Source organism: Capsicum annuum, chromosome 4, assembly GCF_002878395.1.
Source record: "Capsicum annuum cultivar UCD-10X-F1 chromosome 4, UCD10Xv1.1, whole genome shotgun sequence".
In the NCBI taxonomy this organism is placed as follows: Eukaryota; Viridiplantae; Streptophyta; class Magnoliopsida; order Solanales; family Solanaceae; genus Capsicum; species Capsicum annuum.
The window spans coordinates 115,954,831-115,976,831 of NC_061114.1; positions in this window are offsets into that span (position 1 = coordinate 115,954,831).

Consider the following 22,001-nt stretch of genomic DNA (forward strand, 5'->3'; position numbering starts at 1 on the left):
TTAATAGAGTGACAAAACTCAGTATTAGTGGTATCCCCTTGAGGTGACTAAGTGTGAGTGTCACCCCTAGTGATAGGATTAGTGGAGATACGTGGGACTCCAGGATCAGATGCAGCAACCCTTGATTGGGTATAAACCCTAAATTTGGATGAGCTCCATCTATGTTGTCCTCAAATGGAAAATAAGAGTCTCCAAAAAAATCAGGTCTTCTCGGATGCATAATCTAAAAGATGAACAAACGGGAATTAGAAGAATTCAAGACCTTTGACTCTATGACTCAAAATATTTCAAAAAGAAAGGAAAACATTACTAAATGCTTTATAGCCTCTCTCTTTTAAGTATGGAGCAAAACACACCCATAAATGAGACTTTACTTGACATAGCATTATTGGACATCCAATGATACCAAACCTAGGCTTTGATACCGTCTTTGTCACAACTCAAACTAGGGCCTTGCTATGATCGGTATCTTAATTCCTATGTAGATTAGAGATCACCCCCTACACGTAATCGTACCAAACATATCATACCCTAAGGTTGGATGAATTTCGAGAATATAACAAGAGAGCGTGCAATAACATAATATGAAATTTTTTATACATGTTTATAATTGGCATCCAGTGATTGTCCAATCAACTGACCAATACTGCCTAGTAACCATAGTAATCCAACAAAGCCTCTATAAAACTGAATTTCAATAATATGTTGGGATATGCCTCCGAAAATAGCCAAAAACCAAATCCAAAGGAATAGTCAAAATGTAAAGAAAACCATAATCATGAAATGGGATCTTCCAAAGTATGGAAGCTCACTACTTTAATCTGAATCGCTAGCTAATTCTGAATCCAAGTCACTAAGTAGGATATATGGAAGTATGTCCAGTTCCTGCATCACGTTGAGATATAATATCCAAAGATGGTTAGATATTAGATAGATAGAATGTAACTCAAAGATATAAGAACACAATAATGCCTTGATAATAGTTCTAACCACTACAACATCCAATGTGTAATATCATATAAATTACATATACATATACATATATATACATATACACATGCTGGGGTAGGGATCAGGGCTTAGTATGAACTTAACAAAAACCTTAACCTGGGTTGTGAAATACTACCATCATCATCCACCTATGAGCTATATAGGTCCAGTGTTACTACTTGGATGGGACCCAATGCGTGTTAGCTATATGAACCAAAAATATGATAGATTGCAGGGGATTTCCTGTACCCTTCACTATCTATGATACATATATACATATTTGCACTTAGAGGACTCCCTTGTACCCCACATGAACTTGTCATTAAGAATAATCCTCATGTCAGCAAACATGATTTTTTAGTATTAGTCCTTCAGATAAACCTTTATGACTAGCTAACATAACCCCCATTATTGCCCAATTAAAATATTTAACACATAACCCAAACACCAATTACTAGAGTCAATTATTAAGGAATTATTAAGTGGTATAGTCATACCAATGTAGCTTTTAAGCAATATTATTAAGACAACACTTAGGGATTCTTGTGTACTCCAAGACTCCATTATAAAAATAACTACGGAGATTCTCATGTACCCCACAGGTTTTCTAGACCATTATCTTCCAATTACCAATTAAGCTATGCATTAGTGTTAAGAGATAAATCAAACCAAGTGATAATGCATATTCTGAAACCAATTATGCAAGCGGGTTGAGGTTGTCACTGATTCCCATTCCAAACTAATTAATTTAGGCATTTATTTATACTCCATATTTCCATGATTTATCAATTTAAGGGTTACATTATACCTATTTGTCTCCACCATTATCATGCACCCCAAAGCATTTACCAATAATAAATTTAATAAAAATAATTTCATAAATATCATAGAAGAAGTATTTAAACAATTTATATTCAAAATCCTTAACCCATAGTTCAAAACCCAACATCAAAATAAAACTTATCCAAATCATTTCATTAAGAAAATACATGTATAGGGTAAAAGTAATATGCCTCAAATACCAAGAAATTTGGAGAAAAAAGCACTCTTGGAATCCTTGCTTTAACTTGATGGATAATTTTAGAGAGTATTTAGAAGTATTTGATTAAGAGTAGTAGGATAATGAATCCCCATAGATGGTTTTAAGTCATGGGGTATATGGGGTTAATATGGTGAAATATCTAAAGTTCCCTTAACTTAAAAGCTGAAAAAGTGTCGGCCTTGGCTACGAGTCACCCATCGACTCATAACCACATCTTACGACTTATTACCATGAGTCATAACCAAAATAGTCTCTAGGACCCCACCTATTATTGTCCTTATGACTCAGAAAAATTGTTACGTAACCCTACGACTCATAGGGTCTAAGTCGTGGTCCGATCAGAACCAAATTGTTTAACACTGGACATCCAACGGTTTAAGCATAATGAATCATATTGTGTCTTAAAAACTTATAAGCTTAACTCATAATAAAGATAGTGTCTTAGGAAAAACTTACTATACACCTTAGGACTTGGTTCTTACAACCTGTAATATGTCTTTACGGCTCAAAGGGTGAGTCGTAATCAAGGCAGTGAGCTCAAAGCCCAAGAAATTTTCAAGGGACAAAATCTAGGTGTTTCACCTCAACCCTAAAATTCGGGTGTTTAGACACTCATAGTTTTACAATCAAAATAATGCAATTTATATGTAAAATCTAAAAGTACACTAAAGTAAAGAAAAAAGAACACTAATTTTAGCCTCCTTGTATGTTTCTCCATCCCCAAAGTCATCCAACCTTTTTAGAATAGGAGTCAAGTGTCCTATTTATAATTTATAAGAAATTAGGCTATTTTTAACCCTTAGGCATGGAACACCCTAAATCTTACATGTCCTCGTGCGTAACAAGCCCTTATTGCAGATGGTCACTGGATTTGATAATTTACTTTGTGTCTTAGGGACTGTCATACCCTTTTATCAGAGTTCTAAAGGTGTGTCATTCCTTCGTTCCCAAAACATCCAATTTTATATGTAGTTAACTCCTTTTGTTTACCTTGAAGTCCCATAAATGATAATGGTATTTTCCCTTGGATAATGATTAACGGATCATGACCATGACATTACTCATAAATATGATATTTGGTCTATAGATATGATCTCATAGATATGATATTTGGCCTATTGAGAATAGATATGATATTCCTCATAGTTATGTTATACAGCTTATAGATATGAGGTTCCTTATAAATGCGATATGCCGCATAGATATGAGTTATGTTGTATTGATATGATGCCTCCTACATATGAGATACCTCAAAGAGATAATTTATGTCCTATATATATGATATGTTTCATAGATACTATTGGTAGCTTATAGATATGATATGCTTATGTTATACCTCATAGTATGCTATGGCTTACAAATATGATTATCAATATGAGTTTCTGATATGTATGTGGGCTTAAGGCCAAGATTATGTTGTTGTAATTATTTCAGACACATTAGTGGGCCAAAGTTCATGTTATTATATCGATTGGATATCGGGAAGTGTTTATCCTTATAAGGGATGTGGTTGTAGTTTATGAACTTATTGATGCTTATGGTTCTATTATTTGAAAACTGGTGATAGCATGCATGGATTTGGTACATTTATGATCATTAAATCAGCAAATGATGTGATTCTACTTAAAATATGATCTTATTATTATTTTTCCTAATTAAGGGTTAAATCCCACTTTCCTCCTTAAAAACTAATTTCTTTATGACAATCATAACCCATCTTAATAGATAACTAATATGTAAAATAGATTAATAATGATGTTTTAAAGACCTTACAGAGATAGATTTTGATCTATGATTTGATACTACTAATTACTTTGGTCATGAGTGATTTCAACCCTTTTATACTTTTATAATAATTTTGTCCCAAAATTTACTTCGTGCAATGGATTTATGAATTTACATAATTTTTATCCACAACTTGAGTGTGTGCACCTGTTATATCTATATACATATCTCTCTGATACCGGATGGAGGAAGATATTGCATTGTTGATATAAATTCTGGGTAAAACCTGATGATAAATTTTAGCATTAATGTTATATATATATGTTGAGTATTATGATGATACTTTATATAAACCCAGTAAAATCGAAGGATATTGTGATGATGATATTTATACTCGATAGGGCTGACGAATATTGTTATAATGACATCGATACTCGATAGAGCTAGAGGATATTATGATAATGATATTGATACCTGGAAGGGACATAGGATGATTATGATGATATACTTGTCAAGGTTGAAAGACAATTTTATTGATGTGCCTATGTGTATATATATCAGTTCGAATTTGGCTAGCCCTATGTATAGCAATTATGTACCCCACAAGGTTGAAGGGTGATTGTGATGATGATGATTATGATAATTATATTTATAATGGAGATGATTATGATAATTATATTATGATACTTGGATTGGTTTTGGTATTATGAATTTTGTAGCATCCATCCTTGCATGTGCATGCCTATCACTAGTATGCACCTATATCTATCAACTTATATATAGAATTGTATAGGTATAGGTGATGAGTATGACTTATGGTATTTTGTATATGGATTGAACCATCTGAGCCTGAGTTAGTGGGTTATGTGAAAGGCTCAGCTAGGTGTTTGTTGTCTAGACTAGCCAGTCACTATGTTGTTATTGATATTGTAATTATTATTGTTATGATCATTATTATGGCTAGGTTATTGATTCAGTATTGATATTTGAGGTATGATTCTGCCCTTTCTATCTTACGATTTTATTATTATGCATGATTAACTCATGATTTGACGTATGATTTAGAAACCCTGAGTATGCTAGCACTATTTCCTACTCTAATTTTGAGGTCTTAAAATGCTAGTCTGATGACTTAGTCCATACTTAAGTTGACCTCGTTATGTATATATATATATGTATATCTAGCTATATGTAGCTATAGTATTACTATATATCCCTTTCTTTATTTATTCAGATTGTATATTTATTCCTTGGCCTTGTATGCTATTACATATCCTTCTTTTGCCCTTTATTCGTATATTGGCCAATGATATATGGTATAGTGTTGAGATTCTTGAGTATGGATGGAATAGGATTTGTTCATCCTTGATACTTCCTTAGCCTTATTATGTTTTCTTCCTGGCTATGAATAGATTAGTTTCCCTTTTTATCTCACTAGATTTATTATGTGATTGCTGGACATTTGGATGTAGTTTTTATTATGTGTATATGTTATATGTATCTGCATTATCTTTGAAGCTCAGTTGGTAGTTGCTTACTGAGTACCATATCTTTTGTACTCATACAATACTTTTGTAGCCTGTAGATCATAGTATGGGTTATGACCATTTATGTGTGCATCTTGCAGAGTATCCATAGTTTAGAGACATAGAGTGAGCTCTTGACATTAGGAGTATTACTTACCTCCCTCTTATGTATTAGAGTAGTCTCTTTATTGTATTTAGAGATGTTTGTATCTGTGTATTTATTTAGTACCTATTTTATATCCTTTTTATGTTAGAAGCTCTTGCACTGATACCACTAGGTTTTTGGAATATATTTTGTATTTGATCTTTTATTACCTCTATTATGTATTCTTTTCTTTATTTGTCTAGGTAGTCCATTACTAGTCGTTTTGGACTATGGGTTTGGCTTGCCTACTGATAGGGTAGTGGGAGCCATGATGGCTCAAGAAATTAAGTCATGACAAATTAGTATCAGAGCTAAAGTTCACCGGTGTATTAGTATAAGAGCTAAGTGTTTCTTAGAGTCCTATCAATCGATGTAGAGACATTTGTAACCTATCTTTGACATTCTTAGAAAATTCATTTCTTGACTTCTTCTCGTGTGGCTGTATTTTTATGAGGCTCAAGCACATTATTTCATCCTATTCTATCCCTAATGAATGACGTGAGATAGTTAATAGATGTAGACGAGACTTTAACACATATTTTTAGAGCTTCAATGCAGCGTTCGACTAAAGAGTCAGGGATGGATATCGAAGATCTTTAGCATCAGCTGAAGGATTTAGGGATAGCTTATGCTCTAGTTAAACTCATGACTACTTTATCTTTTTGAAGTTTGGCATTGGGGATTTGGGTCACGTTGAAGCTCCCTTCCCACCAGGGATGACATTCGAGTCATCTAGTAGTTCTCAGGCCAGAGTTGGATTCATCGGTGTTCATCAGGGTTCTTTACCAATTTTGAAGTATGAGATTTGGTTTTCTTGATTGGGCCAAGAATATTTGTATAATATATCCTTCAGAGCAGGACATGGTGCATATTTTTATTAGAGGTTTAGCATTGCCACTCCATTTGGTGTTGAAGCACTTGATAGTAGCTGGGTATTATGTGCTAGCCATAGAGATAGCATGTATTGAGACTTATGGAGGTGGTGGCAGAAGGCCATGCCATCAGTATAGTGCTATTGGTATTTTCTCTTAGAGTAAGGATCCTTCTAGTATAGGTTAGCTTCACTTGCAACCTATGTAGGTAGTATTTCAAACTATGAGATTTTATGAGTAGTTCTCAGATTAGTCATGGTGATCATGGCGAGCACAGTTCTCATCAAACCTTGTGGAGTTTTTGTTACGGGCCTTTAGGCCATGATAAGTATTTTAGATTATAAGAGGCAGTATCTCAGAGTATTCCATGAGTTTGTCTTAGTTGTGGAAAGATAGGGAATTAGTTCAGAGAGTGCCCAGATGCACATTAGTATCAAATAGAGTTGACATGTATTCCCCGCCATCTTACAGTTCCTAAGATAAGCTATGACTATGAAAAGAAAGAAAATTATAATAGAGAGTGTTTCGATGTCAGTTGGCTAGCTATTTGGGCTTAGTTTGTGTTCTAACCTAGTTAGGATTTAAGGAGTTTGTTATGACTGCAAATAGATCGATTACTGGTCTAGATATGGGATTGCTAGTCATTCAGCTCATCTGAATTAGCCTATCAATAATTGTGACATCTTCAGTTAAAGATAGTGCGCTTGGCACCTCAGTTGATGATTTAGTTGGTTGGTCCGAGTTTGGACCCATACAAATTTATTCTCCCTTAGATCCGTTGAGAATGTGATTGCGGATTTCACCATGATAGGTGTGTTTATATTTCCTACCTTTGCCTTTTCTTTTGTATATATTGGGGTTTTCATACCCATTGATAATTATATGCCTTGATGAGCTCTTATTGGTTATTGTGTGCCCTGTTATTAAATTCTTAATTATATGACTAACCCCATGGTTTATTCTTTTAGTAGTGGATGAAGTAGATTTGTATTGATATTTTCTCCCTATGGGTGTAGTATTTAGGTTTGAGTCCTATTTATCTTGGCACATTGGCCTTATTATGGTCGTTGAGTGGTATTTGCTATTGATTTTCATTTTAGTATGACCTATTCATGATATTAATCATTTATTGTTATTGTTATTGTTATTATTTTATGTAATTGATCCTCGTTGAGTAGCTATTTAGACAAGTGTTACCTAGTTAGAATACCATTCTCCGTGGTTCATATTCGGTGGCTTGTGCAGCTATAGCCTAATTTGATGATTTTTTCCCTATGGCAAGGAAAGATTGGTTGTTTTCCTCTTTTGTTGCTGTGCTAGATTAATTGTGTGATGGATTATGGTATAGTGGATAAGATGGCCTTCTGTGGTTCTATATGGTCCTAGAGTTGTAAATTTAGTTTTATTGCTTATTATTGAGTTTGAGATTCTTAGACTTGCCTTCTGAGTTGCGAAGGTTTTTGCATTGACCATCATTTTTATTTAACCCATTTTTGAGCTTGACTAATGTTGGATCCTTACTTCGTTTAAGGCTATTTTATTTCCTGATAGGCTTTTTGATATTAATAGCAAAATATCTTTGATCCATCTCTTAGATTTGTTGGGTTTACTCCTTATGATGGTTTACTCTTGATACCAGTGTGGAGATTGGATGCTTCTTTCTTATCATGATATAGGTTTTGTCTAAAGTAGAGTTGGAGAGTTAGAGGAAGGTGGTCTTTTCTGTAATCATTTCTTTAGTTGGAAAATTGAAAATTCTTTATCTCTAGTGGCTTGGTTCATTTGCCGATAGTGGTCTTGACCTTGGCAATGGTGTCAGGTTTGTTACCTTTCTTTCTCGATGATGTGATTAATGGTTTATTTGATTATGATTGCCTTATTTGGGTGGATTAAGGAAAATTCCCATTTCAGAGCTTGTTTGGCCTAATGAAATTTGGTGGAGTTCTTCTCCTTAATGATATGTGCCTATGGCTATTCTTTGTCGAGATGAAGTATTGGATTCATTAGTTTTTGGATGATGTTGCATTTCTTTGAGTTACTAGAGTTTTCGCTATTACTTGCATAGTTTGCAGCCTTGGGAGAGTCCTTGAGTATGTTTTGGTGGTTCATGCCCTCCAACAAATTTGGAGTTGGTTATTTGCATTTTTCAGTTGGTGATTTATCCTTTGACCTAATTTCTATTTTGAGGCTACAATTTGCCCTTAAGTTGATATAGCATTGGTTGTTTAAATTTTTAGTCCATGGTTCATCCCTATGATGATTTTTTTCCCCAGCTATGTCTCAATTTTAGGTTAGTATGATTTAGCATGGATATGTCAAATTTGGATACTAAAGTGGAATTGATTAGTTGGCATTAATATAGATCTATTGGCTCAATTTTTGAGTTGATACCTTGAAATAGTGATTTGGAAATCGTGATAATTTGGAATATGAATGCCTACCCATCTTCAGGCTTGGTTTGGGTAGTTGAGATCGAGAGAGTCAGCCTCGGTATTGAGATTTCATCTTGGAGTTGTAGAGTTTGAGTGCAACCTTTATTTTAGATTTGTATTAGTTTGGATTTTCTCTATAGGCTAATGGAGCCTACTCCGTGGTTACCTATTCGGTCTTCTTGACTTTGGTTGGGTTATGGTTCATAATTATACTGATAATAGCCCATGGACCCGATATTGCTTCCTTTAGCTTTGACCTTGGGTCTTAAGTTTTCTTTGAGAAATTTAGATGATATACATAGTGGGAGTAGTATGCTTGAGTTGGGTTCAACTTGGTTTAATTCTCGATTGATGAGAAATCCTGGAGTGGATCGTTTAGTGACGAATAACTATGCCTTGAATTTTTGGATTTCAGTTTTGATTACCATCCAGACTAGTTGTAGCATTGGCATGGATTGCATTTCTTAATTTTATGTGCCTAGATAGTGGCTTATAGGCTCATTCTCATGTTTGTTGTCTGGTCTTTCAGCAAATCAACTTTAGTTTCTCAAGGTCTTTGCAATGTGATTGCGCAGACAAGACTCAAGTGATTTTCTTCCTGGTTTGGAGTGGATAACAGGTGTGGAATGGTAAAAAAAGGTTATATTTGGATTTAGAGTCGGTGGTATGATTCATGTCTTGGGATGGTTTTGGCTCAAATAAGCCTTTGTTTATTTGTATGGGTATTGAATGGTATCAGTGTATTGCAGTTCAGATTTGTTTGTATTAACCTTTTTTGTTTAGTTGGAGGCTAGCTGGTAGTTAAAGTTGAGTTTTGGTTGCTTGGAAGTGAAGTGGGAGAGCTGGTTAGAAAGAGGATACATGTGGCAAAATCCCTTGGAAGTGTTCTTTCTTCATAGAGGTTATCTGGGAAGTAGTGCTTGGAGCATAAGGCCCAGTACCTCATCCTTTAGAGCTTTTGAGATCTTTCTATCCATTGACTTTCGAGGATGAAAGTCCTTTTAGTGGTGGATATTGTAATGAACCCCAAGTCATTTTTCATATTTCCACTTATTTTCCCTATTAGCGCTTTCCCATAGCTGTATTTATGACTTGTTGGGACTAACAGTTTCGTTACCGGGCAGTTCATTTATTTTTTAGAGCCAATTTCCTGTCTTGAAGTCTTTTTTAGTTCCAAATGGCCACTGGGAAAAAACTTTAGCAAAATGACCTCGTATAAATTTTCAACTATGCTAGCAGCTCTGGAATGTTGATTTTAATCCAGATAGACCTTTGGTTCGGGTCCTAATGCACCCTAGATCTTTTTATCTATTGGTCGGAATGTTGAAAAATTAGAAATATGGGTGTGGGACCATATTTGGTTAGAACGATCTTGAATGGAAAATTCAACTTAGCATCGCGTTTGGAATGTTGAATTTAGTGTGGATACATAGTTCACTTGCATAAATCAGATTTTGAATGAACCCCGAGGCCCTTACGATCGCACCTCTTGAGTGGCGATCACACCAGTATATGTAGAGAGGGTAGTGCAATCACACCAAGGGTTGTGACGATCTCCACACCTGCTCCAGATGCCAGGGTGTGCGATTGAACACCTGGATGTGTGATTGTAACACCTGATTACCTAAAAGAGGATATAAATAGACCTTTTAGGCCACACATTAGCTCATTATTCACCCATCTCTTGATAGAAAAAAGCCCTAAATAGTGAGATATCTTAATATTGGAGGTATTTGGTGATTGGTAAGCTTGTTTAACATCTATTTAGTGATTATCACTCGATTTAAGGTAAGAATCACCCTTTTCTTGGAGTAATTCCTTGATTATTTGCTCAAAACTACAATAGTTTGAGGCTTGATTTTAGACCCATTTAGCTTAGTTTTCACCCATTTTTGAGGGTTATGATTCCTTGAGCATGTATGAATATTAGGTTGGTCTCGGTAATGCATTTTCCATAAGTGGGACCCATATGGGTTTTGGGTGTGATTTTTGGACTCAAAGCACAATAGTACAACATAGGTATTGTTATTCTTGTATTGATGAGTAAATTACAATTTTGATTGCATGAAAATATTTTGGGATCGTGAAGTGAAGACATGCATTTGGTGAATAATTTAAGGATTTGCAGTTCGGCGTTGAGCTAGGCTTCTGTCTACTCTTCTTTGTAAGATGATGCATATTATATATTCCATGTGAATGTGAATGTTAAGATTGATTATAGGTATAATGATTTAGTCTTGATTATTGAAGTTTTGGGATTAGATGAGGGTTTTTGACCCGTAAGGTGAAATACTTATTACACTTTTAGAATCCTATTGCCTTCTCCCTAGATTGAACTAATTTGTTGAATAGATATGATTTGATTCTAGGTTTGGGATATGGTTTAAGCATTGGAAGCATGTGTAATACCCCAAAGTTTCCTAACTGATTTCGTCCCAAGAATGTCTAGTATTAGCTTCTAGATTGAATGATGTTTATTCCATGAGGAATTTTTAAGATTTTCACTTTAGTTATGTGGGAAATTCAATAATCTTTCCGTCGATATAAGATTCGCCTAAATTCGATAACCGGGTAAGAAGTTATGACTATTTCAAGTTCCTATCATAAAACAGTGCCAAATTGGTCAGTGGCGCGCCGCGCCACAAGCTAAAATGTCAATTGTCCTTTCTCTAGTGTCTCAGTGCGATTTCATTGCATCGCGCCAAACTTCCAAGTCACAAAAGAAATGGTAATGCGATGGCTCCACGTCGCGCCATTCCCCAATTTCCTAGTTGTCAAGTTCCAGTGACACGACACAATAGCGCCACATCACACCAGGGTCCAATTTGGGAAATTTTCACTAAAAATTAAAAGACGTGTCCAGGGTTAAAAAAGTTAATTTTCCACCCCTATTAAGCCCTTTAACACGCGATTCAGCTATTTGGAACCCAAAATATACTAGGTTCTCTCAATTTTCTGTCAAGAAAAAGCTAGGGTTTCAATTGGGGATTCAATTTTAAGAAAGTCTCTCTGTCAATCTTCGCTAAACCAAGAACTAAGGTATGCATTGTGTTGATTTATGGATTCCTTTCATTCATAAATCTCAAGAATCCTATTTTAAATTATGAATCATGATATTTATGTTGTGGGTTGGGTGTAACCATGTTTATCTTGTTATATGATTTCCAAGTTGAAATATTTATATGTTTTTCATGAAACTACATTAGCAAGTGAGTGAAATCCATAAATTGAGATATTTATAATGTGTTAATTTGATGATTAGGCCTACGCCCTAAGGGTGCATGCAAGGTGTTTGATAAAATGCCTAGGAGGGTAGAAATTATGCACTATAGCTAAATTGTGATCCAAATAACTTCCATGTTATTCTTATGTATTGAAATTGGTTTGTTAGATTGCTCATGAGTTAGCCTTATGAAATTATGCTATGTATACATGCTATCTTATTCACGTACATAGCCATGATAACTAAATGCCGATGAAATATCTTCAATTATTGTATTATGGATTGTCGATGTTAGTCATGTATTCAAGAATGTCATGCCTTATTAGTTTCCTTCCATCGAGTCCTGGGGGTACTTGTATCCATAAAAATTATAGCTGTGTGCCTAGATTCAGTGTCATAGTTTTATGATATCCTCAGTCAGGCCATGATCCATAGAACTCAGTTAGTTATGTGACTCAAGAAATCTCAGTAATTCAGTAATCTCAGTACTATTCCATCAGTCAACAGAATTCAATTAATTCAGTCCAGTTCAAGCCAATAATCCATGTTCAGTGTCTATTCAGATGGGAGTAGGAATTAGCACCGAGTGAAGCCAAGGATAGGAACTTACCTATTATATGAGGGTATGATTCTTAGAAGTAATCCTTGTGTTCCCGAACTATATAGCCAGCGCAGGTTGAGATATCATAGCGTTCTATATAAGGGTAGATGAGGTGGCTTAACCTTTTATATGAGCGTTCCCACCGTTATCACTAGAGATACTTGTTATATGATGGTTACTTATAGATTGTCCTTACCAGTGGCGTGGTATTGACACCCTTACAATTGGGGTTACAAATCTGACACCAACTCAGCCATAATTGTGTATTAAGGGAATGTCAGTTAGATAACTACTTCCCACAGTTTCAGTTACAGAATCAGGACTATCAGATACAATCGTTCAGTCTCAGTAATAGAACTCAGATGTTCTACAGAGTTCAGGACTGTCAGATATAGTACGGAACTCAGCTAGTTCCATCAAATTCAGGACTGTCAAATACAGCCACTCATGTTCTCAGTTATATCAGTCATCAGAACTCTGTTATCAGTCTTATTAGTTATCAGTAAACTCATGTTATCACGATATAACATATAGTTACTGTGTATTCATGCATGTATTCTCTCGTTCATATTAGTCAGTTAGCCAGTATCATTCACGTATATGAACCCTATGCATTTAGCCTACCTCACATGCATGCCAGTACATTCAAAGTACTGACGCATTTGCGTTATAAAATCTTATACCATAGGATTAGAGAAATAATCTCTGGAGAATCAGTAGCATCCCAGTCTCAGCAATCAGAGTAGCAGTGAATCCTCATCTTTCAAGGACATTATCATTATTTTATCATCTCATTAATTAATTTATTGGTTAGAGTTAGTTGTGGACATGTCCCATCAACTCTTCATTCAGACAGTTCAGTCAGTTAAAGGCTTTGCAGACTATCATGTTCAGACAATTATTTCAGTGTTTTGGGTATTTCATATCCCTTCTATATGTTATACTTTATTCGTTATGTTACAGTTTTGAACGTTATGGCCTTTCAGTTCATGTTTCTGCATTTATATAGTATATCATGTAGTATACAGGTACACATATCAGTCATGGGTTAGGTTGTGGTCCTTTAGGGTTATGAGAATCGTGTAGCATTTCGGGTACCAGATTTGGGGTGTTACAAACTTAGTATCAGAGCCAGGTTCAATAGAGTCCTAGAAAGTCTGAAAGCCGTATCTAGTATAGTCTTGTACATGGGTGTGTTGTACGCCACATTTATGTACAGGAGGCTATGAGATATTTTCAGAATAGTTTCCCTTCCTTCAGTATTCATGTTGTGACAGTAAGCATAATATCAAGTCAATCTCTCAGTCTAATCCATTTCTCCCTTTCTTCTATAGAATATGCCTCCTAAAAGAAGAAACAGGAATCAGTAAGCCCCACAGCCTAAAGAACCTTTGGGCGAACATGTTTCTCATGCAGAGTTTAGATCTGCATTCACTACCCTTGCTCAGTCAATTACTGCTCGAAATAAACAAACAGCTGTCATTCCATCCAACCCAGTGACCAATTCAGTTGCATCTAGGATTCGGGACTTCACCTAAATAAATCCTCCATCCTTTCTCGGGTCTAAGTCAGACGAGGACCCTCAACAATTCACCAATCAGGTTCAGAAAGTTACAGACATCATGGGTGTTACTCTTAGTAAGAGTGATGAGCTAGCTGTATACCACTGAGGATGTTGCTCACACTTAGTACAAGCAGTGGAAGTCAGAAAGGTCAGATGATGCAGGGCCTATAAAGTGGGAGGAGTTCGTCACCGTATTTTTAGATAGGTTCTTTTCCCAAGAGATCAGAGAAGATAAGGTGTTAGAATTCATCAACCTTAGGTAGGGTAACATGACGGTGAAAGAGTATTCTCTTAAGTTTACTCAATAAGCCAGGTATGCCCCTCTTATAGTTGCTGACAGCAGGGCCAAGATGAGTAAGGTTGTCTCTAGGGTGAATGATAGTGTGGTCAATGAGTGTAGGTCTACGATGTTTAATAGATATATGACTTTATCCAGGCTTATGACTCATGCTCAGAAGATAGAAGAGCCAAGGATTAATACGAGGGAGAAGCAGAATAAGAGAGCATGGACAGGTAGTTTCATCTTTGCTAAGCCCAAATCAGAAGGAGAAAACTATTCTCAGTATTGTCCTAAGTCATCAATTGCAGCTCCTTCTTCGGCTAGTGCTCCAACTCCTAAGTTATGGAAGGGTAAAAAAGATAGAGCGCCGGGATCTAAGTATCAGGGCAGTGTTAGCAGTTCCCGCACCTATCCTCTTTGCCAAACTTATGGCAAGCACCATCAGGGTATTTGTAGAGCTGGCAGTGGAATTTATTTTGGATGTGGCAAGCCAAGCCACAGAGTCAGAGACTGTCCTAAGCCAGGTCCTCAGGGTTAGAAGAACCGTTCCCTAGCTCAGTCCGTTACCCAAACTAGCAGGGTGCCACTACTGGGCAATGCCCAAATAGACTTTATGCTCTCTATTCCCGGCAAGATCAGGAAAATTCTCCTGATGTGGTTACTGGTACATTACCGATCTTTCATGTGCATGTTTATGCATTGCTAGATCTAGGTTCTTACTTGTCTTTTGTTACTCCATATATAGCAGGTGATTTCAGAATCAGTCCCGAAATTCTAGCAGAGCCCTTTTCCGTGTCTACCCCAGTAGGTAAAACCATCATAGCCCGACGGGTATATAGGAACTGCCCGATTATGATATTTCAGAAAGTCGCTTCAGCAGACTTAGTCGAATTAGAGATAACTTATTTTGATGTCATTCTCAGTATGGATTGGCTTCATTCCTGGTATGCCACAGTTGACTGCAAAAATATAATAGTCTAGTTTCAATTTTCAAATGAACCTATCCTAGAGTGGAAGTGTAGTGTATCCGCTTTTAGAGGTCAACTTATTTCCTACCTTCGAGCATGGAAAATGATATCTAAAGGAGGTGTTTATCATCTTATTCGAGTTAAGGACACTAGTTTTAAAACTACCAGTCTTGATTCAATCCCAGTCGTTAATTAATATTCAGATATCTTTCCCAGAGATCTTCCAGGGATTCCTCCCAAAAGGGAAATAGACTTCAGTATCGATCTTATTCCAGATACTCAGACTATATCTATTTTTCCATAAATAATGGCATCTTCAGAACTCAAAGAATTAGAAGAGTAGTTGAAAGATCTCTTAGATAAGGGATTCATCAGATCCAGTGTGTCCTCGTGGGGCACACCTGTCTTATTCATGTGAAAGTAAAATAGTTCTCTTAGGATGTATATTGATTACCATCAACTCAATAAAGTCACGGTCAAGAACAAGTATCCTATCCCCAGAATTGATGATTTGTATGACCAACTTTAGGGTGTCATCTATTTCTCTAAGATATACCTCATATAAGGCTACCATCAGCTCAGAGTCAAAGTATGTGACATTCTGAAGACAGCCTTTCATACTCGGTATGGTCACTTTGAATTCCTAGTCATGTCCTTGGTCTTACCAATGCCCCAACAAATTTCATGAACTTGATGAATCATGTGTTCAAGCAGTACTTGGATATGTTTATCATAGTCTTTATAGATGATATTTTGGGCTATTCCCATAGTGAGTGTGATCATAAAGACCATCTCAGAATCATACTTCAGGCTCTCAGAGATCATCAGCTATTTTCCAAATTTAGTAAGTGCAAATTTTGGCTAAGGTCAGTAGCATTCCTTAGCCATATCATTTTTGGTGATGGCATTAGAGTAGATTCTCAAAAGATTAAAGCAATAAAAAATTGGCCCAGACCTGTCTATCCATCAGATATCAGGAGTTTCTTGGGTTTGGCTAGCTATTACAGATGGTTTGTTGAGGGATTTTCTTCTATTGCATCCCCTATGTCTAGATTGACTAAGAAGAAAGTCAAGTTTCTGTGGTCAGATCCTTGCAAGAAGAGTTTTCAAGAGTTGAAAACTCGACTCACCTCAGCTCCAGTCTTAGCTCTTCCAAATGGTCAAGATGGGTTTGTAGTGTATTGTGATGCATCCATAGTAGGTTTGGGTTGTGTCCTCATGCAGCATAGTAAGGTCATAGCCTACATCTCCAAATAGCTTAAACCCCATGAGAAGAATTATACGACTCATGATCTTGAGTTAGCAACCATAGTATTTGCCTTAAAGATTTAGAGACATTATCTATATAGAGTTTATGTAGATGTGTTCATAGATCATAAGAGCCTTCAGTATGCCTTTTATCAGAAAGATCTCAATCTTTGTCAGAGAAGGTGGTTAGAGCTATTGAAATATTATGACATGAGTGTCCTTTATCATTCGGGCAAGGCCAACGTAGTGGCCGACGCTCTCAGTAGACTGTCTATGGGTAGTGTCGCTCATATTGAGGACAGTAAGAAAAAGTTATCTCAGGAAATCCATCAGATTACTAGACTAGGCATTTGTTTAGTCGATACAGAGGAGGGTGATATATGGGTTCAGAGTAGTTTAGAATCATCTCTAGTTTTTGAGGTGAAAGAAAAGCAAGATAGGGATCCCAGACTTTTCAAGTTAAAAGAGTCAGTCAAGGATCAAAAAGTATAGGTTTTCTCCCAAGCGGGAGATGGTGTATTGCGTTGTCAGAGTCGTCTGTGTGTTCTAGGTGTAGATGACTTGAGGTAGTGAATTTCTTGCAGAAACACATGGTGCATGCTACTCTATTCATCCAGGGGCCATAAAGATGTACCGCAACTTACGAGAAATCTATTTATGGAGTGGGATGAAGAGATATATTGTAGAGTTTGTGGCTAAGTGCTCTACATATCAATATGTTAAGATAGAGCATCATAAGCCTAGTGGGTCCATGTAGGAGTTCAATATTCCTACCTAGAAGTGGGAAGAATGAACATGGACTTTGTGACGGGTTTGCCTCAAACTCATCATTAGCATGATTCAGTTTGGGTCATTATAGATAGGATGACAAAATCAGCTCATTTCTTTCCAGTTCATACCTCTTATTTAGTCGATTATTACTCTAAACTCTAAATTAGAGAGTTGGTCAGATTGCATGCTGTTCTGTTATCTATTATGTCAGACAGCGGTACCTAATTCAGCTCTCATTTTTGGAAAACATTTCAAAAGGGTGTTGGTATCCAAGTTTATCTCAATACAACCTTCCATCCTCAGACAAATGGTCAAGTAGAAAGGATTATTCAGACTCTATAAGATATGTTGTGAGTGTGTACAATTGATTTCAAGGGAAGTTGGGATAACCATTTGCCTTTGATTGAGTTTGCGTACAATAATAGCTATCATTCTAGTAGTCGGATGACTCTATTTAAAGCTCTCTAAGGTAGGAGATGCAGATATCCAGTCGGTTGGTTCAAAGTTAGTGAGGCCTCAGTTATAGGGCTTGACTTAGTATTCGATGCCTTAGAAAAAGTCCAGTTGATCAGAGAAAGACTCTGGGATGCTCAGAGCCGACAGAAGTCTTATGTAGATGTGCATAGAAAGGACCTCGAGTTTGAGGTTGGTGATTATGTACATCTAAATATCTCTCCCATGAAGGGAGTAAAGAGATTCAGCAAAAAGGGAAAGCTCAGTCCCCGATATGTCGGTCCCTTCAAAATTCACAGTCGCTTCAGTAAGGTAGCTTATGAGCTCGAGTTTCCTTCAGATCTAGCCTCAGTTCATCTAATTTTTCATGTCTCCTTTCTTAAGAAGTGCATAGGTGATCCATCAGTCGTAGTCCCTATTGAGGGTGTTGACATTTAGAGCAGCCTCTCTTATAAAGAGATTCCAGTCAAAATTCTATACTATCAGACTCGTATGCTGAGGAATAAAAAAGTCCCTCTAGTCAAAGTTCTATGGAAGAATCAATCCATTGAGGGAGATACATAGGAAGTAGAAGAAGACATGCTTACCAAGTATCCTCACCTCTTGCCCGCTTACTTAGATCTAGCCCAAGCTAACAATTCTTCTTAAGCCTTTCAGTTTTCATGTACAAATTTCAGTTACCACTTGGTATCAGCCTCATGTTTAGAATTCTATTTTAAACTTGGTACTAAGTACCATTGCATGTTCAATTATATGTTCATGCATGAGATTAGTCATGTGTTCATGCATCAGACATGCATTCTCCTTGTAAGAAGACTCAGTTATTAGAAATCTCAGTCAAGCATTCATGTATCAGCTCAGTCATGAAATCATGCATCAGATATGCATGCTCAGTTTGAATCTCAGAAATATCAGTTATGTAGTCATGTTTCAGTGTTCATGTTCAGTATGTACTTCAGCTTATCATTTCTCCCCTCTCAGTTAGTCTTATTCAAGGATGAATGTTCCCAAGGGGGAGATATTGTAATACCCTAAAGTTTCCTAACTAATTTCATTCAAAGAATGTCTAGTATTAGCTTCTAGATTGAATGATGTTTATTGCATGAGGAATTTTTAAAATCTTCACTTTTAGTTATGTGGGAATTTTAATAAGCTTTCTGTCGTTATAAAATTCGCCTAAATCCAATAATCGGGTAAGAAGTTATGATTATTTCAAGTTCCTGTCGTAAAATAGTGCCAAATTGGTTAGTGGCGCGCCGCGCAACAAGCTAAAATGGAAATTGTCCTTTTTCCAGTATCTCAGTGCAATTTCTCTGCATCGCACTGAACTTCCAAGCCGCAAAAGAAGTGGCAAAGCGATGGCTTTGCATTGGCCATTCCCTAATTTCCCAGTTGTCAAATTCCAGTGACACGACGCGATACGATCGCGTCACACCAGGGGTCCAATTCAAGAAATTTTCACTAAAAATTAAAAGACGCATCCAGGGTTAAAAGGGTCAATTTCCCACCCCTATTTAAGCCCTTTAATATGAGATTCAGCTATTTGGAACCCAAAATATACTATTTTCTGTCGATTTTCTCTTAAGAACAAAGTAGGGTTTCAATTGGGGATTCAATTTCAAGAAAGTCTCTTCGTCAATCTTCGCTAAACCAAGAACTAAACTATGTGTTGTGTTGATTTATGGATTCCTTTCATCCATAAAGCTCAATAACCCTAATTTTAATTGTGAATCATGATATTTATGTTGTGGGTTGGTTGTAACCATGTTTATCTTGTTATATGATTTCCAAGTTGAAATATTTATGTGTTTTTCATGAAACTACATTAGCAATTGAGTGAAATCCATAAATTGAGTTATTTATAATGTGCCAATTTGATGATTAGGCCTATGCCCTAAGGGTGCATGCAAGGTGTTTGATAAAATGCCTAGGAGGGTAGAAATTATGCACTATAGCTAAATTGTGATCCAAAATGACTTTATGTTATTCTTATGTATTGAAATTGGTTTGTTAGATTGCTCATGAGTTAGCCTTATGAAATTATGCTATGTTTACATGCTATCTTATTGACGTACCAAGCTATGATAACCAAATGCCGATGAAATATCTTTAATTATTGTATTATGGATTGTTGATGTTATTCATGTATTCAAGAATGTCATGCCTTGTCAGTTTCCTTCCATCGAGTCCTAGGGGTACTTGTACCCAAAAATAATATAGCTGTGTGCCTAGATTGAGAGTCATGTGACTTAGGAAATCTCAGTAATTCACTAATCTTAGTACTATTCTATCAGTCAATGAAATTTAGTTAATTCAGTCCAGTTCAAGCCAGTAATCCATGTTCAGTGTCTATTCAGATGGGAGTAGGAATTAGCACTAAGTGAACCCAAGGATGGGAACTCACCTATTATATGAGGGTGTGATTCTTAGAAGTAATCCTTGCGTTTCTGAACGACATAGCCATCATCGGTTGAGATATCATAGCCTACTATATGATGGTAGATGAGGTGGATTAACCTGTTATATGAGGGTTCTTACCATTCTCACTAGAGTTACCTGTTATATGAGGGTTATTCACAGATTGTCCTTACTAGTCGCGCGATATTGACACCTTTCTAATTAGGGTTACAGATTGGACCCCAACTCAACCATAATGGTGTATTAGGAGCATGTCGGTTAGATAACTACTTTTCACAGTTTCAGTTACAGAATCAGGAATGTTAGATACGATTTTTCAGTCTCAGTAATAGAACTCAGATATTTCTATAGAATTTAGGACTTTTAGATACAGTATGGAACTCTGCTAGTTCCATCAGATTCAGGACTATCAGATACAATCACTCATGTTATTAGTTATATCAGTCATCAGAACTCAGTTATCAGTAAACTCATTTTATCATGATCTCAGATATAGTTACTATGTATTCATGCATGTATTCTCACGTTTATATTAGTTAGTTAGCCAGTATCGTTCATGTATATAAACCCCATGCATTTATCTTACTTCACAAGTATACCAGTACATTCAAAGTACTGACACATTTGTATAATGGTGTCTTATACCATAGATTCAGAGAAACGAGCTCTAGAGAATCAGTAACATCCCAGTCTCAGCAGTAATCAGAACTCAGTCATCAGTCCTGTTAGTTATCAGTAAACTCATGTTATCACAATATTAGATATAGTTACTGTGTATTCATGCACGTATTTTCACGTTCATATTAGTTAGTTATCCAGTATAATTCATGCATATGAACCCCATGTATTTAGCCTACCTCACATGCATATTAGTACACTTAAAGTACTGGCGCATTTGCACTATGGTGTCTTATACCGTAAGTTTAGAGAAATGAGATCTAAAGAATCAGTAGTATCCCAATATCAGCAGTCAGAGTAGCAGTGAGTCCTTATCTTTCGAGGACATTATCATTATTTATCATCTCGTTAATTAATTTATTAGTTGGAGTTAGTTGGGGACATATCCCTTCAACTCCTTATTTGGATAGTTCAGTCAGTTAGAGGCTTTGCAGACTATCATGTTTAGATAGTTATTTCAGTGTTTTAGGTATTTCATACCCTATCTATAGTTCCCTGCAAAACCTTTTCCGGTTTGAGCCTTAGAACATATTTGGTAAAGTGAAAATCCGAGTCAAAATATTTTGAAAATTTCCTCCCAAGTATGAAATACTTTGAATCGTGTGAGAATCTATTTGAGCATGAACTAAGATCATAGAGGTCCCCTAACCCATGGTCGAGTTGAAAGCTTTCCTATAGTTCAAGTTTTAGTGACCGTCAAAATTTGGGTCAACTTCAATCGACCATAAATCGTTGTATATGAAGAACTAGGTGGCTTGCTAATTTTGCCTAAATCCGATATTGGAGAAAAGAGTTATGCCTATTTTACTCCAGCATGCAAGCTGGAAAATGTTGATGACATTTCTGATGACTTTTTTAATGACGTCGTCAGATTCTGACGATATTTCTGACGACGTCGTCAGTCCTGGTCAGAAAATCATAAAAATCCACCCTTTTTGTGATGACATTTTGTGAAGGCTTGTCACAGGTTTGACGGCCTATCACAAATATCGTCAACCTTTTTTTCCAGCAATTTAGAGACATTTTTGGAAGGGTGTTTTGGTCATTTCCCACCTTTTGTGAGCC